At 43.7% G+C, this 16,695-nt stretch overlaps 1 protein-coding gene across 2 annotated transcripts in view; it reads left to right on the top strand.

The window, feature by feature from the left end:
• The window catches only part of MDGA2 (MAM domain containing glycosylphosphatidylinositol anchor 2), a 691,110-nt gene that overhangs the window by 310,532 nt on the left and 363,883 nt on the right, over positions 1-16,695 (top strand). The gene's annotated exons all lie outside the window — the stretch shown is intronic.

Genomic DNA, 16,695 nt, shown 5'->3' with positions numbered 1-16,695 from the left:
TACCAATGCTTCTGTGTTCTCCACACGTACAGGGATTGCCCCGGACACATCAACAGTTGCCTGCAGCAAGTGCAGTATTCCAGATTCCACTGTTGTTAGTTAATGGTGCCCTTCTCAGGGCACCTCTGTGTATTCCATGTCGAATGCATAATTAAAAAATGTTGAGACCTTGATGAGCCTTCGTTCTATGAATCCTGCTGCACAATACAGCCCCAGGAAGTGTTATGGATAATACAATTGTTTATACAAACTGTATCCAGAAATAGTTATTGTGCTTAATCAAGTGAAGTGAGCAAAAATTAATAAACCTCAAACACCAATAAAGGCCCAAACCTCTTGCTATCCGCACAAAATGAGCCCAGAGGCAAAGGAAGTCGTCTGAGACTTTAGGGGAAAAGTTGCAACGCTATAAAAGGGAGTCAGGTGTCCAATTGTACCTTTGAAACTCTCCCCCGAATGGTGTATGTAAGTTTTGCAGGTGAGCAGTAGTACTGTATTTCCTACACAACACACATGCTCATGGAAAGTGAGTGCCCAGTAGAACTTGGTACATTGCTTGAAAAAGCAGCCAGGGGTCGGGTCTCCGAAGCCCTTTGCCAGAACCATGGAACAAAGGCAATGAATGGGCAATGGAATTGACCATTTCCTCACACTGGGAGCTTGCAGTAAAATCAATTAATTGGGCTAACAGAAAAGCAAATCCGGTTCTGACCTGTGCATGTCCCAGCTACAAAGACAAAACTATTCACAGAAGTGAAATATAGTCCCTTCTCATTACTGGATAGAGCATTTCCCACTATACGTCTCGTGAACTTTTCCCCTGCATTTGTGTATATACTCAGTATGGCTGTACCTGCTGATAGCACAGTGGGAAGTTTTGAGTGCGTAATGCACACACATTTACATGGCCCGCAGGTTAAAGAAAACAGGATCAAAGTCTTTTCTTTTTACTACATCAAAGAAGAAGGTCCTTGCAGTGAACATTTGGAGGATCCTATAATGTAAGAGGCACTGTCTCAAAGATGGTTTTTAAAAGGACAGCAGAGTTCCAAATTAGTGACAGTTTTGTTTTTCTTTTACTGAACCCTCTAAAAAGTAAGCCGATGGGCCGCTATAAGGTTTCAAGAAGTGTGAGTCTCATGAACAGATTTCATCAGCAATAAAAGCACCCTATTGCTTTTTGATGTAGGGTAGGATAGTTTACTGGTTTAGAAGACCAGTTGTCCCTGCTGTTAGGTTAGTTATCAGTTTTTAAAATGTGAGTAAACTGCATTTTCCTTCCCTAAAGAGACTCCCAGCTCACCCTTTTATTCACTCGGTTTACTGATGTGCCTTGCTTAATTCACCAGATTAGTCACACTATATCAATGGTGAATTTATAAATTGTTCCTAAAGGATTAACAGATGTTTTAATAAATAGAGAGACAGGATGGGTGAAGTCATATCTTTTACTGGACCTCACCCACTTTGTCACTCTAATATCCTGAGACCAACGTGGCTACAACAAACACCATTTTAATCATTTGTTCATTTATTACAGATTGTTACAGAGTCCAGTGGGCCAAATGATTGTTGGTAACCTTGCTTAACAACCATATCTAACACCTTCTACTTGATGTGCTAAGTACCATCCGTACACGCACACACTTAGGCCGTGTCTGCCCTAGCAGGCTTATAGCAGCAAAGCTGTATTGATGCAGCCACGTGGCTGTAAAATCACTCATGCAGCCTCTCTGTGCTGACGAGAGAGAGATCTTCCATCAACATAATAAAACCACCTCAATGATTGGCAGGAGACGCTCTCCCACCAGCAGTGCACATGAGCGCTTATGCTGGCAAAACCTACGTTGCTGAGGGGTTGTTGGGTTTTTCCTCACACCCTTGAGCAACATAAGTTTTGTCGATGTAAGCGGTGGTGTCAACGTAGCGTTAGTGTTCACTCTGCAGCCTTGCTCCCGCTGATGTGATAATTCCTCCTCCACGAGAGGCGCAGGCCTAGATGTCGGTGTGCTTAGGGTGACGCAGCGTCCATGTAGACACTGTTCATTACAATGGCTGTTGGCTGTCATTCTTGTCAATTTCATGAGTCTAATTGATAGGCAAGCTGGACTGTCACTGGGGTGGGAGGGGCTCCAGTCCAGTCTCACCCCTCCTCCTCCCCTGGTCCAAGCCAGGCTGCACTCTCCCCTCTTGGAGCCTGGTGCTTCCTGGAGGCTCTTGGCTCCCCACTGCCCACCACTGGGGGGTGGCTGCCTGCCTCAGCTCTCAGCTCCCCGCTGGGAGTCTGGCTGCTTCCCCCAGGATCTCCACTCCCCACCGCAGCTGGGCCTCCCAGCAGAGAGTTCTACCCCTGGAGTCCAGGCGGCTCCTGGGAGCCTCGCACGAACCCCTGGGTTCCCCACAGGGAGCCGGGAGCTGAAGGCGCAGCCTGACAGGGAATGGGGAGCTGGGCAGGCGCAGCCTGGCAGCTGCCCGAAGACTCCCGGCTCCCCTCAGGGAGCCCAGCAGCTGATTGAGACCCCTGGGAGCAGGCCAGACTCTGGGCACAGAGCTTGCAGCCAGGAGCCCAGCTGCAACAGAGAGCCAAGAGCCCGGGGGAGCAGCCAGGCTCCTGGGAACAGGGATCCCAGGGGACAATTGGGAATCCATCAGGAAGGTGCGTGCTCAGGCTCTCAGTCCCTCACACTGCCCCACTGAAGTTGGAGTAAGCATTCTTGGTGGGGATGCGCTTCACCAACAGAGGGAGGGCAGTGTGCACACAAACCATAACAGCAATTATTGTGGTGGGTGTAAGTTGACCTAACCTAGTGTAGACATGCCCTTATATACGTATTCTGCTTCCCCAGAATCTTCCATATAGCCAGGGCCTAAGGGGTATATCACTGAGTTCAGCTACAGGTAGCTAGCTGCTGAAAACCTTACAGGGAAATATTTGAGTCTTATTATCATGAGGGTGACTTAAGGTCTCTTTTTAATATCCATCAATTGGAATTTCCTTAATTTCTTAATTTTAGGCACATTAATTAAAAGTAACATAAAATCCTGGCCTTGCATTAAACATATAATTAGTGCTCTGAGAGCTGTTGTTTTGGAAATGTTTAGTATCAGAGGGGTAGCCGTGTTAGTCTGGATCTGTAAAAGCAGCAGAGTCCTGTGGCTTTTAGACTAACAGACGTTTTGGAGCATGAGCTTTCATGGATGAATACCCACTTCGTCAGATGCATGTAGTGGAAATTTCCAGGGACAGGTATAAAGCAAGAAGCAGGCTAGAGATAACGAGGTTAGTTCAATCAGGGAGGATGAGGCCCTGTTCTAGCAGTTGAGGTGTGAAAACCAACTACAAAAGCAGTTTCTCCTCCCTATTTACAGCTCATTCCACTGCTTGTGCTTGAGAATTTGTCGTGCTTCTTGACCATGTCATAACCTTTAGGTCTTGGCCATGATTAAGTCCCAGAGGATTTGGCATGATAAACCAGTCGGTGTTCGGACAACTATTTTATGGTCAAATATTTCTGAGCAGACTTACTGTGGAGGTGGGCTCAAAATGCAAATTCTGGATTGAACCTAGATTAAAAAAAACCCAGGAAACGGAGAGCTAATGAAAATTTTAAAGAAAAACAAAATAATGAAAGTCTGAAGTTTCACAGCTAAGGTACCTAAAATACTTTACAATCATTGAGCAGTTAGAACTTTCTGTGTTCAGTTCTTTGCTCCTTTTTAGCTGCATTGTTAATTGTATTTGTAGCAATGCCCTAGATTAGGTCCTCCACAGGGTATTGAACCTGGAACCTTTGGATCTATGAGCCTCTTCTGTTTAAGCTGTAAAATGCCAGGTCCTTCAGATCAGAGCCAGTGGAAGACTTTCAAATAAAGTTGATCAAAAATTTGGTATTTCAATTACATGGAAATTTTTGTGAAAAATGTCCATTTTTGTCAAAATTGAAGGGGGAAGGATTGTTATTAACCCAGTACCCTGGGAAACCATTTGTGTTGTTTAGGCTTTTTTTCAGCAACTGAAAAAGAGGAATTTCAGGCCAAAACCAGAAACAATCTTGTTTTTTTTCCCAGCAAAAGATGTCACAGACAAAAACTGGAGAGAAGGATTTTAATTTTTATTGAAATTTTACATGAGCAAGTGCCCCCACCCCAACAAAACCATTTCCCGACTAGCACTGCTCATAATCCTCTGTGCAGTCTAGCCACTGGAGGGAGACAGAGCCACACTATTTTAATGTGAGTTACGTGTTGCTTTGGATATTTCTAAGAGCTACATGAAATTGTCTGCTTACGACTTAAAGTTTGAAAAGCCACTTTATTTGTACAGCGAGCAAGTGGTTTCTTGAAGAAAAGGCAAGAACATTTTTTTTTGTGGCTGGTTGCATGTCTCTGCTGTAGAATTGCTGGTAATGTGTGTCTCACAACTGCTTGGAAAATATTGATAGGAACAAAATTTGGATGAAAAGTAAAAATTCCCATTTTTTTCCACATTCCAGTCTGCTCAAGGGTCCATTAGCACTTGGAGCACTGACTGGAATAATAGTGACCATCCCACAAGTTACTCCACATGGGATTGGTGGAAATTTCAACTCCAGGTCCAAGTCAGAATAAAGCATCCTAGTTTTGCCATTACTAAGGTGACTCATGGTTATAGATGCAGGAGTGAAAGAGTCTGGGTTGCTCAGGGCCCACAAGCTGAATGAGGTCTTCATGCCAATTCCTGTGAGATTCAGAGAGGCCCTTCAGAACCCCACCCTCAGCAAGACTTGCTCATTCCTGGTGACTCTGAAAGAATGATCAGCCCCCCAGGAGCCTGTTTAGGTTAATTGAATGGCAGCTCTGTGGCTGGGAGGGATTCTTGAGGCCCCTAATGTACCCATTATAAGCTTTCCATTAATCCTCGCTCCTGCTCTGCTTTCCCCTTCTTTCCCTTCTCCACCACCCTTCACGCTCAGCTGACACCCTCCATGCTTCCTCTTCTCCATGGCCCCTGCTCTGCTGTCCCGCATACTCTCCTCCTCCAATTCCCCTCTGCATTCTTCATTCGCCCCAGCTCCTGCCTCCTGTTGATCTGCTCACATGTGTCTGCTAGGACCCCGGGAAGAAGGAGTTCTATAGGGAGAGGGTATCGAAGAATAAAGGGAGATTAGAAGATTATTTTTTATTGTCTCCCATGTCCTGCTCTCCAGTGTGGAGCTTGGGAAGACACATAGGGAGTGTTTTGTAACTGAGGGTAGGAACGCAAAGAGCCCTTCATTTTTGTAGTAGGTGGGGGACCCTCCTTTTCCCCCTGGTGAGTCTTCCCTAGTGATTGGCTTACGTGGGATGCGTGTCTCCACACACAAAAACGGGGCTGGAGAGTTGGGGCAAGGTTTTTAGACCACCGCAAGCTGCTGAATGCTCACAAATGGATGTGGACAAATTGGAGAGGGTCCAGAGAAGAGCAACACAAATTATTAAAGGTCTAGAAGACATGACCTATGAGGAAAGATTGAAAAAAAAAACTGGGTTTGTTTAGTCTGGAGAAGAGAAGACTGAGAGGGGACATGGCAACAGTTTTCACGTATATAAAAGGTTGTTACAAAGAGGAGGGAGAAAAATTGTTGTTCTTAACCTCTGAGGACAGGACAAGAAGCAATGGGTTTAAACTGCAGCAAGGGAGGTTTAGGTTGGACATTAGAAAAACTTCCTAACTGTCAGGGTGGTTAAGCACTGGAATAAATTGCCTAGGGTGATTGTGGAATCTCCATCATTGGGGATTTTGAAGAGCAGGTTGGACAAACACCTGTCAGGGATGGTCTAGATAATACTTAGTCCTGCTGTGAGGACAGGGGACTGGACTAGATCTCTCAAACTCCTTTCCAGTTCTTTGATTCTGACTGCTGCAGGGTGTCGGGAGGCCAAAAGAACCATCTATGGAATCAACTGCAGGTTTAAGGCCTGGGTGCTTTCATGACAGCTGAGCTCTTGTGCAGATCAGTTCATTACTTCCCTAAAGAGAGCTGAGTGCTCCTGAAATCCTCCAATGTTTTGTTTTAAACCTGTCTGAGCCAATGAGGCATCTCAGTGTTGTTATTTAAAATCTTAATAACTTTTATAGTTAGAGTTTAATTGCCTAATCATCAGTCCTGTGCACTAGATCTGATCTGGAGCGTGCCACAAAACTAGGTTTTAAAACAGAACTCTTTTCTGTGTTTTGTTGTTTGGTACAAAATAGTCAAGCAAGTTAAAGATTTTTCTGGAATTTGGTGGATGCCTTTATCTTTAGGATATCACAGTTCAGGAACCCCTGTGTTCACATGACTTCGAATGCAATAGAAAATGTTATCTTGGTTTTAGAGCTAATTTAGCAGGTCTGGGGCAGAGAGTGCTATACCTGTGGGTTCTAGAAAGAAGAGCAAAATTGGGATGCTTATGTAAACTTGGCTGTAACCTTAATGAGGGAAGAAATAGTTGCTGCTCCATAATGTTGGCAATTTCAGCTGTGAAGGGACAAGGGGGAAATATTCTCGCAATTAGGATAAATGTTTGATCTTTAGGGTTTTTATTACCATGCTTGGTTTTGGCCTGAGTTTCCTGGCACCAAGGTGTTAATAATAAGCTTTATGCAAGATATTTTGTGGTGTGTATGAACTGTTGCCAGCTATTGATGGTCCCAATTCTGCAATTGCCTCTGTGCGGCCAGTCCCCCTCCCCTTTAGAGGGACCCCCTAAAGTCAGTGGGGCTCTGCCTGGGCATGGGGTGGTTCAACCACACAGAGCTCACTGCAGGATCAGAGTCTAAGGGTGGGATAGCATCCATGTTTGGAAATAGGCAAAATCGGGGTAAGTATCTATCCATCTTATTCCTGCACCCCCACAAATGGAGGATGTGCTATGTGTTCCTTTTGTATTATTTTGAATTATCCCTGATTATATTTTGAGGTGTTGTTAAAGTTATTAACCTGCTTATTATTCTGATCTGTAACTGGGTGTGATCTGTGTGCTGGTTTATTCTTCTTCTGCTCCAGGATATGTAAAATTTGTGTGTCGTACAAATATGAATGTGAACAGAGCACCTCTAAAGAGTTAAACCAAGCAATCATTCTATAGATAGCCAGGGATCTAAGTCCTGTGTGGACTGAAGAGAACAGAACTGTGGTTTACATTGTATACAGTCTGGCAGATAATTGTCTACTCCAGAGGGCTGGCTTTATTTCCATTCATTTCAAAGCTGCCTACAATATTTCTGAATCTCGATCAGAGCATTCTCAGGGAGTCCTTCAGATACACCTTTCCTAGCAAAGTGTATCAATTCAAGACCCTGCTTTTAGCGTTCACGCTTGGCTGACATGCCTAAAGATAGCAGCAGCGGCCTCTCTGTGGGTGAGGCCCATGTGTTTGAGCTTTAAAAAGATAGATAATTGGGTAGGACTGATGGAATCCTTATTTTCATTCCAGGCCAAACCCCGGGCAGCCTCTTTAATAAGAATCCAAGATTGCTTTTTAACTTTAAAAGAATCTCGATGTTTGTGGACTCCAAATATATTGGGAAGCCAGATGAAGCAAAAGGCGAAGCCCCTGCTGACTAAGCAGGGTTGTTAGGTCAGAGCAGGTACAGCAACAGCTTTAACACAGTAGCAACAGACTGCTGTAAATACCTAGCAGCATTGGGATGCACGACGACAGAATTCAGACTTGTTCTAGCATTGCACCATAGTGGCCTCTTTCATTTACGTGAAAGCACAGGTGCCGCCTGACCATACTAATTTCTTTAGTTTGAAATGAAAGGCACATGTGGGCATACACATTTAAAGAGGTCTTACATAAATGCTTTGAAATGTTAGAAGTCTAAAAACTGCTTCAATTTATAAAACATGAGAGTGTCATACACACCTTCCTATTCCCCCGTCAAATATTGTTGGCTATTGTAAAAGGTATCTGACATTTAAGACCCAGAGGAACTCAACTGATATTGATGCTTGTTTTCTTAACTTTCAACAAACCATCCTTTGAGCTTATGAAAGCACCACCACCACCTAGTTAATGTGTGTGGAGTCTTGGAGACATACAGCAGCACTGGTAAATAAAGACGTCCTGCACTGAAATACATCTTTATGTGAAATCTGGACCACCAGTACCTCCTGTTCCCACTCAGTCTCTCAACTCCCCCCGTGGCTCCCAGGCTCCTCTTTCACCTATTGCAACTCACCTGGGAGTAGAACAGAGAGATTATTTTACCTCTATATTTGGCACTGGTGTGACCACTGCTGGAACCCTGGGTCCAGTTCTGGTGTCCACAGTTCAAGGATGTTGAGGAATTAGAGTCCAGAGAGGAACCATGGGAGTGATTAAAGGATTAGAAAACCTGCCTTACAGTGATAGCCTCAGGGAGTTCGAGCTATTTAGTTTACCAAAGAGAAAGTTAAGGGGTGACTTGATTATTGTTCCTCAGTATCTACATGGCCAACAGATATTTCATAATAGGCTCTTCAGTCTAGCAGAGAAAGGTCTAACACGATCCAGTGGCTGGAAGTTGAAGCTAGACAAATTCAAATTAGAAATAAGGTGTAAATTTTCAGCAGTGAGAGTAATTAACCGTTGGAACAAATTCTCGGGTATCGTGGTGAATTCTCCCTCCATCACTAATGATATTTAAATCAAGACTGGATTTTTTTTCCTGAAAATCTACTCTAGAATTTATTTTGAGGAAGTTCTATGGCCTGTGTTAATACAGGAAGTCAAATTATATGATCACATTGGTTCCTCCTGCCTTGGAATCTATAAAAACCCTTCCCAAGGGTGACTCCTGTGACCTTGGCCCTTATAGACCGAAAATAGAGTGGATGTCTTGAACTTCTAGACTCCTTCACCTGATAGGGCCATATGCATGTGGCTCCCTATGGGTTAACCCTTCCAAACACACAGAAGATCCCTTAGGAAAGTAAGTTTATTTGAAGAATTAAAGCAGTGAGAAAAGTTGAACAAAACAGAATTAAATGTCAGTCATCTTGCATCTGAGTTTAAGCTCACTGCAGATTACGCAGGACAGGCTGCCTCATCTTAACCCATAGAAAAAGAAAATGTATCTGTTATGTTCTCACATGTCCTTGGAGAGAGAGTGCGCTTCTGTGGCCAGGTCTACACTGCGACTTTAAATCGGTTTAATGGCCGATATACCGATTAAACGCTGTATCCGTTCACACGACGTCGTCATTAATATCGAGTTAAACGGCTCCTTAAATCGATTTCGGAACTCCTCCCAAACGAGAGAAGTCGCGCTAAATTCGATAGTGATAACCGGATGTAGGGTCATGTGGACGGAAATACGGACGGTTATTGGCCGTCCGGATCCCAGAGTGCGAGGGCACTGGGACCGTCTGGACAGGCAATCGTGACTCGGATGCAGCGGGCAGGTGTAGAACAGAGAGAAGCCGTGTAATTTTGATTACATTTCTCTGCTTGCCAGCGTGGAGCTCTGATCAGCACGTGCTGGCGATGCTAGTTTGAACGAAAAAGAGCGTCGAGCCTAGACGGTAGCGGGAGATACTAGGTGATCGCTGTGATGGGAAGACAGAATCGTGTTGTATCCATCGTCTATCAGAACACGAAATGCAAAGCGTTTGAATAAAAACTCAGGTACACAGCGCTGTGTGACAAGCGTCAACTGGAAGCCATGAATCAATATGTACGCTCATGTAGGGAGGGGGGTACTGAGATCGCAGCTAATCCACGTCCACAGCATTTGTCTCTGAAAATTATTGTGCATTCTTGCTGAGCTCGCCAGATGTTGTAGGTTACAACAGCAGTGTCATGGCGGGTGGTTCAGGGGAACAGCTCTCGCAGTTGTATTTCCCCCCACCATCATGTGAAGAAAGAAAAGGGAAAGATTGCGGTGTATGGCGTTTGCTAATGCACTCGCGAAAAAGGCGCCAAGGTTGTTCTGCTGCCTTCACAAGAGGGAGGGGTGAGGTGTACCAGCACCGACCCGGGCAGTGTTTGCTGCCGCGCTCAGGCACAGTGCGCTCATGGAATGGACTATGGAAGCTGAGGAACCTACCCACAGGCACCGGCTCCTGAAATCGATGGTAGCTTTGGACCATGGACGCAAACAATCGATTTCAGGGTCCCACAGTGGACGCGCTAAACCGATTTTATTAGATCTGTTTTGTAATATCGGTTTAAGCTAATTCGAAATAATCGTGCAGTGTAGACGTACCCTGTGCCTCCATCTTGGTCGGACAAACAATCTCCACAGAACCGCTCGCCAAGCCTGCGTCTGTTGTCTCCATGGTACCATCCATTTCAGGAGAACTCCTCGCTTTCCATATAGCTGTAGGTTTGAGGTACGTACTATACTGGCAATGGCCTTTGTGCTCAAGAGCTGTTTTCTGGAGACACAGTTTTCTATCCCTACCCCAAGCTTCTTGAGATACAGGCTGCATCCCAACCCTGGTCTCTGGGTCTCCCGATCTCTCAGCTGTTAAATTGTAAAGATCCCTGGTTCCCTTTTTGGCAGGTATCACTCCCTGGATGGAATCATCTCACATCCCCCCGCTTCTCTACTGTGTCATAAAATCTAACAGAAATTATGGACAGAAACCAGCTTTCATTAGCTCTCCAAAATCCATGTGCCATTTCATCATAAACTGCAGCTCCTCTCCATGAAGGTGCCTCATTACATACCTCCAATCTTTTCCCCCCTCCTCCAGGAGGAAGCCTTTGTACTTTCCTCTTGAGAAATTTGCCTGGGTCACAGAGGAGGTCCCCCTTTATAAGGGAAGAAGCTTATGGTATGAAATGAGCATTGTTGTATAAAAAAGCAGAGCTTTATTCCTTTTTCCAGAAGGGCAATTTACCAGATTTTTACAAAGATGTATTAACTGTTTCATTGAGATCATATTTACTTAATCCTCTTACAACACTCATATTTATGCATTCCAGGCCAGGATGCACACCCAGAATAACAGAAGGCAGATTTAAAGGTTACACCTTGGTCAAAAGGTGTTTCAAAATCATTTGGAATTTTAGAATTAAAAACAGTGACTGGATTTAGTGAATGCGTATAATGAATATATTGCATGCTGTATAGGAGGCAAATGTTGGGTAGGTAACAGTAGGTGTTGAAATTTATCTTTCATGCCAGGATTAAGAGCCCTATTCTAGCAAAACAACATTACACACAGAGATCCCTTCTCTTGCATGAAGACCTACTGAAGTCTCTGCTTGTGAATCTGTGTTCAGAAGTAGCCCCTGTAGGTAGGAATAGTTAAATACAATGTGGGCTGTTGGGTTTTCAATCTGTGGAGTGTGCGCATTAAAAATGCTAGTGTTTATTGTTTGCCTGTGTTTTACTGCTGCTTTTTCCTTGATCTCTCTCAGTTGACAGCGTGGGGGAGGCCAGGTCAGTATGTTGCCAATGTATTCATCGCGCACAATCTTACCCTGAGCTGAAAAGATGTCTTGCACCCCTCAGTTTAAAATGACTGACAGTGTGTTCTTTGCCTTAACACATTTCCTTTGTATGTATCAAATATTTCTCTGGATGGGGAAGCTCAGGAAGAGGGAAAGAATGACAAAAATGCATCTTGGTAGGTAGCCAGAGTCTTAACAGAACATTTCTAGAGCAAACACTTGGGGATAAAAATAATGAAACCCAAACAAATATTATGTTCCCATTGTTTCCTGACGAGGTGAATAGGATACCAGTGAATGGCATATGCTTTCACAGCAGGAGTTATTGTAGTGCACACTGATGTATGTGTATGTTACAACATGCATGTGAATAATCTTGGAGTCAAAAGTTCTGGATTCTGTTCTTGTCTGTGCCTCAGTTTCCCCTTCTGAAAGAGGAGATAATGATCATGAACCTACCTTGCAGAGGTGTTGTGAGAGTTATTTTCAATATTGTGTGTAATGGGCATAGGGACTCTTAGCAAGAGGGTACTATAGAAGGAGAAGATTTTTTTTTTCCTGTCTGAAGTATCAGCTAAAGTATCCTGTCATTTGTGGGTGTGTATCTCTATCTATAGCTGTAATTTTTTTTTAAAAGCATTGCATGCAGAAAATAAGAATCAGGCTGTCCCTGATTACTAGCTGGGCTTGAGAAGTCAGCCAGGGGAAGAGACCTGCAGCCTGAAAATTAATGAGCCTTCAAAACCAGTTGGTCGGGAGAGAGCATACCACTTCCCTGCACAATCCCTACAGTGGTGCGACCCTAATGCAGAGCAAGCTCTCTGCCCCTGCTCTCAGCAACCCATGGGAGGGCACCATTTCTACTCCTAATGTTTGCGTGGGGGGATCTATTGCAAGAAATCTTTTTTTATCAAAGTCTGTTCAAACGATTCCTTTCTCCACCCACCCCGCACCTCAAGTATACTACTCACGGGAAAGCTAGGCTACATTGCCCAGACAGATGGGCCTGGAATGTTGAGAAATGGAGCCATGACACTTGTGTGTGTATGTTGTTTTGGGACTGACTGCAGAATGATGGTGCCTGAAGGTGGGTTAGCTTACTGCAGAGCTGCCATCCTCTGCTTGCATAGCTCGGAATGCTGTCGGTAACGCGTGTCAGACGAGAAAGGTCTAAAGCCCCTACACTGCTTCTGCTTTAGGATCTGCCCCATAATAGCATGTGCAGTCATTGGTCTGTCTGAGCAGTCCTATAAAGGTGGAGCACAGAGACTTTTAATGCTGGGATCATGATACCGCTTTTTGTTATCAGTCTGGGAAGAGCAGCAAAGAGTCCTTTGGACTTTATAGACTAACAGACGCATTGTGTTGCAGGGAACTGTTGAGTGCTGCTCTTAGGGACCTAGTTACACTTCCTGCTCTCTCTCATTAATGTTAATGGCAGCCATATTGCTAAGTCTCCACACACAGCAGTCCAAATTTACCCCTACTTTTCCACCCACTGCACAAATCCTAATGTGGAAATGCAGAATCCAACCCGATGTCAATAATTAATTAAATCCTGGAAATGATTTAGCTGGGCCACTGCAGAATTACTTTGCATTACACTTGAACTTCTGCAGCCATGTAACACTGTGCATTCTGAACACCCAGGCAGATCAGCTATATTTGTAGCCTTTCCTTTTAATAGTACTCCATTTAGATACACCTCGACAGATATTAAGCTCTAATTCCCTCTTTACTTAGTGTGTGCTGCAGCTCAGTGAAGTCAGTTTTTCATGTAATTAAAAAAATAAACTAAAAATAAAAGGTACTAGGAGCAAATCTTCAAAGACAATAAAATATGGGAAGATGGAGAATTGTCTGAAACTGGCAAGTTACTTTCAGTTTATTGCTTTCTGTGCTCAGCCATTCTTATCCTCCGCCCCACCCCCACTAAATAGATAATTGTATACAGCCAGTGGATGCTGGATTTGAATTTGATAAGATGCAGAGGAAGTGATGTTCCCCTCTCCCCATATGCTATTTTTGGTTTGGATGAAGATAATGCTGTACTCTGCCAGAATGATAAGGAGGCATGAGCTCCTGATTTACTTTTACTGCAACAGTGGGATGCAGACCCATCCACCTGACACCCACGAGAGTCAAGGATTCAGGGAGCTTAGCATTAAAAAAAAAGATGCGTGGTCGAACCATTTTGCACTGAAGTTATTGAAGCAATTAGTACAGTAAGTTCACAATTTAAAGATTTAAAGGCTAGTACTGTATCTGATGTATGCTTACATTTGAGATGAAAGCCATTATTGAAGAGCTACTGTCTGAGCTGTTCCTCCAGTCACTCTGATGGTGGTACTTTAGATAATTTCATGTGTGTCGGCCTTTTGACACCCTGTGCTTTTCAGGTCCTGTTATAAGAGTGTGTTAAAGAATTCCCTTGTAAATTAGACAAATCATTTAGCTTTATACATTGTAAACATCCTCACAGAGATAGACACCTGCTGTGTCTATGGAAGGCTATTCCTTTAAACCAGGCACACATTTGTGTGTGTGTGTGTGTGTGAGAGAGAGAAACGGGTTTAGAATTGTTTGCCTCTTCATAATTCAGGATTTCCCTGCAGCCCCTGAATGATTTCCCCCCCTTTCTTGTTGTGACTGCTCTAGACTTTTGGTATTGGTTTTACGGAAAGACTATAATACCTCAACAGCATTATTATTATTTTCTTTCTTTGCATGCCATAAACAGAGCATCTGGTGTGATGTTCATATCCTGCTGCATTCTCAGCAAGCCCAGAAGAGTCTTTGGATGCTTAGCTGTTCACGATCTTTGAAGCATTATGCTTACATAAATAAAGACAAACTAGGCACGAGGTCAATAGACTTCACAGAAAATGCAGATGAAGTTGTAAATGGTAAAACGGATGCATTATTTGCCATTGGCTGACCAAGGAGTTGGATGAGATAATGAATGAGATGGTGGTAAATTAAGGGGCTGTTGTGGTGTGGTGATTAGCCCTAAATACAACAGAGGCCCTAGCTGCGCTGAGCAGCTTTCTCACGGTTGTGGCACCAGAGCATTCAAGGCTCGTTGTTCTTGGTGACTTCAGTGTCTGTGCACATTCCATGGCTGCCATGACAACCACGGGACTGGCCCATATGGCTTTTTGCTTCTGCTGTATGGAGCTGGGCCCATTCCTGACATACTATTTGCAGTGAGGTTGGAGTGGGGAGCAGGGATCATGAAGGCAGGGCCGGCTCTACCATTTTTGCTGCCCCAAGCAAAAAAAAAAAAAAGCCGCTCGCACTGTGCCACCCCAAGAATGGACGGAATGCCGCCCCTTAGCATGTGCCGCCCCAGGCACATGCTTCCTCTGCTGGTGCCTGGAGCCGGCCCTGCGTGAAGGCCATTATTAGCATGAGGGTCGGACTGTCCTTACGCACCAGAGCAAAGGAAGTAAATAAATAAATTTGTTCTAGTGGGCTAAACTGTGATGTCAGTGAACTCTTCTCTTCTAGCAAATTAAGCCTGTGGTTAATGGTTTGTTCAAAAATACAATGTGTCCCTTTAGTCTGTCTATGGTGTGCATCTTCTGAGTCCCCCACTTTCTAGTGTATAATGTGAAGCATATTTCCTTCTGAAAATGTTTGTCAGTCTTTTCTGGCTGCAGTAATTAAGACATAATTCAGGGACTGAAAATATAATTCAGCTGCTTCATTAGTCCCTGTGTCGCCTCTCTGACTTGTATTTGCCTGATTCTGTCTGCAGAGAATCAAGTCTTTTTATTGCAATGACATTTTTAATTTCCATCCAAGATAGCTCGCAATATTCAGCTGTATACTATTTGATTTTTTTCTTTCTTTCCTTTTTTTTTTCATTTACTGCAACCCCCATTAGTGTGGTTAAATCCTGAGATGAGTATTTGGATGGAAGACCAGAATAAAGAATATATATGTATATATATATTAAAGGCACTAGTGTAAGCATTAACATATGAGGAGACCAAACGTTTTCATTCTTTCTCTCTTTCCTGTGCATGGCACAATAAAACTCGTCTTCTGAAGACGCTGTGAAATGAGATATTATGCAGATGGAAGGTATTTAGAAGCCTTCCAATGTTGATAAATGTATTCTTTCAACATGACAGAAATATAAATTTAATTTGAGGATTTCTGAATATTCCCTGTCTGAGGTCAAACTTGTAAATTAGAATATTTCTAATCTCTGCAAATGGTAATGTCGGCTGCTCCCTGAACAGAGAACAGAGATACAGTATGTTGGGGCTGCAGTGAGAGGGAAGTGGTGTGGTTACATTGGCAGAAGCTGGCGGTTCTAAAAACAATGATGTATGTGGTTAATTCACCTTGTTCAGCCCGGTGCCATGACTAGCATAAAGCTGCTCGTTTGTAAATCAGCCTGTATGTCTTCACAGGACTCTGCAAAGCAATGTCTAACTATTGGGAGAAAGGGAACCTGACTGGGAACAAAAGATTTGGATTCAGTCCACAGCTCTGCCACAGACTTGCTGTACAACCTTGGATCAGTCACATAATCCCTGTGCCTCAGGTCCCCATTTGTAAAATGGAGGGAAGAACCCTTTTTCTCTCCAGGCTTTTGACTAAATTGTACACGCTTCACACGGCTCCTCTGTGTTGGTTCCAGTGTCTATCAAAAGGAGGAATTTTGGCTGTCAGCATGAATGAGGGGAATATGAAGGGCACCAATGAAAGAATTCATTGCTACGATTTTCTCACAACACTTTATAAAATACAGGCCCAAACCTGCACATGAATACCCGTACAAGTGAGGGCTGCACAATCAGTGCCCTGTATGTCCTAGAGCTGGCACTTCTGTTAATATACCCTAGAATATTAACCTTTTTTGCAACTGTATCATCACGTTTGGCTCATATTCAGTTTGTGATCTATTATAGCCCCCAGATCCTTTTCAGCAGTACTGCCATCTACCCAGTTATTCCCCCGTTGGTCGTTGTGAATTTGATTTTTTTCCTTCCTAAATGAAGTACTTTGTGCTTGTCTTTATTGAATTTTATCTTGTTCATTTCAGACCAATTCTCCAATTTGTCATGGTCCCTTTGAATTTAAATCCTGTCCTCTTGCCTGCTTGCAACCCCTCCCAGCTTTGTGTCCTTGACAGATCTGATAAGCATTCTCTGCATCAATATCCAAGTTATTAATGAAAATATTGACTAAGTAGTAGACCCAGCACAGACCCCTGCAAGACTCTACTAGATATGTTCTCTCAGTTTGACAGCACTGTGCTTTCAGGATCGTTTTCCAGCCAGTTGTGCA

The sequence above is a fragment of the Chelonoidis abingdonii genome, chromosome 4 (genome assembly GCF_003597395.2).
Source record: "Chelonoidis abingdonii isolate Lonesome George chromosome 4, CheloAbing_2.0, whole genome shotgun sequence".
Lineage (NCBI taxonomy): Eukaryota > Metazoa > Chordata > Testudines > Testudinidae > Chelonoidis > Chelonoidis abingdonii.
The sequence above is the reverse complement of the archived record's forward strand: the minus strand, read 5'-3'. Positions and strand labels throughout refer to the sequence as shown.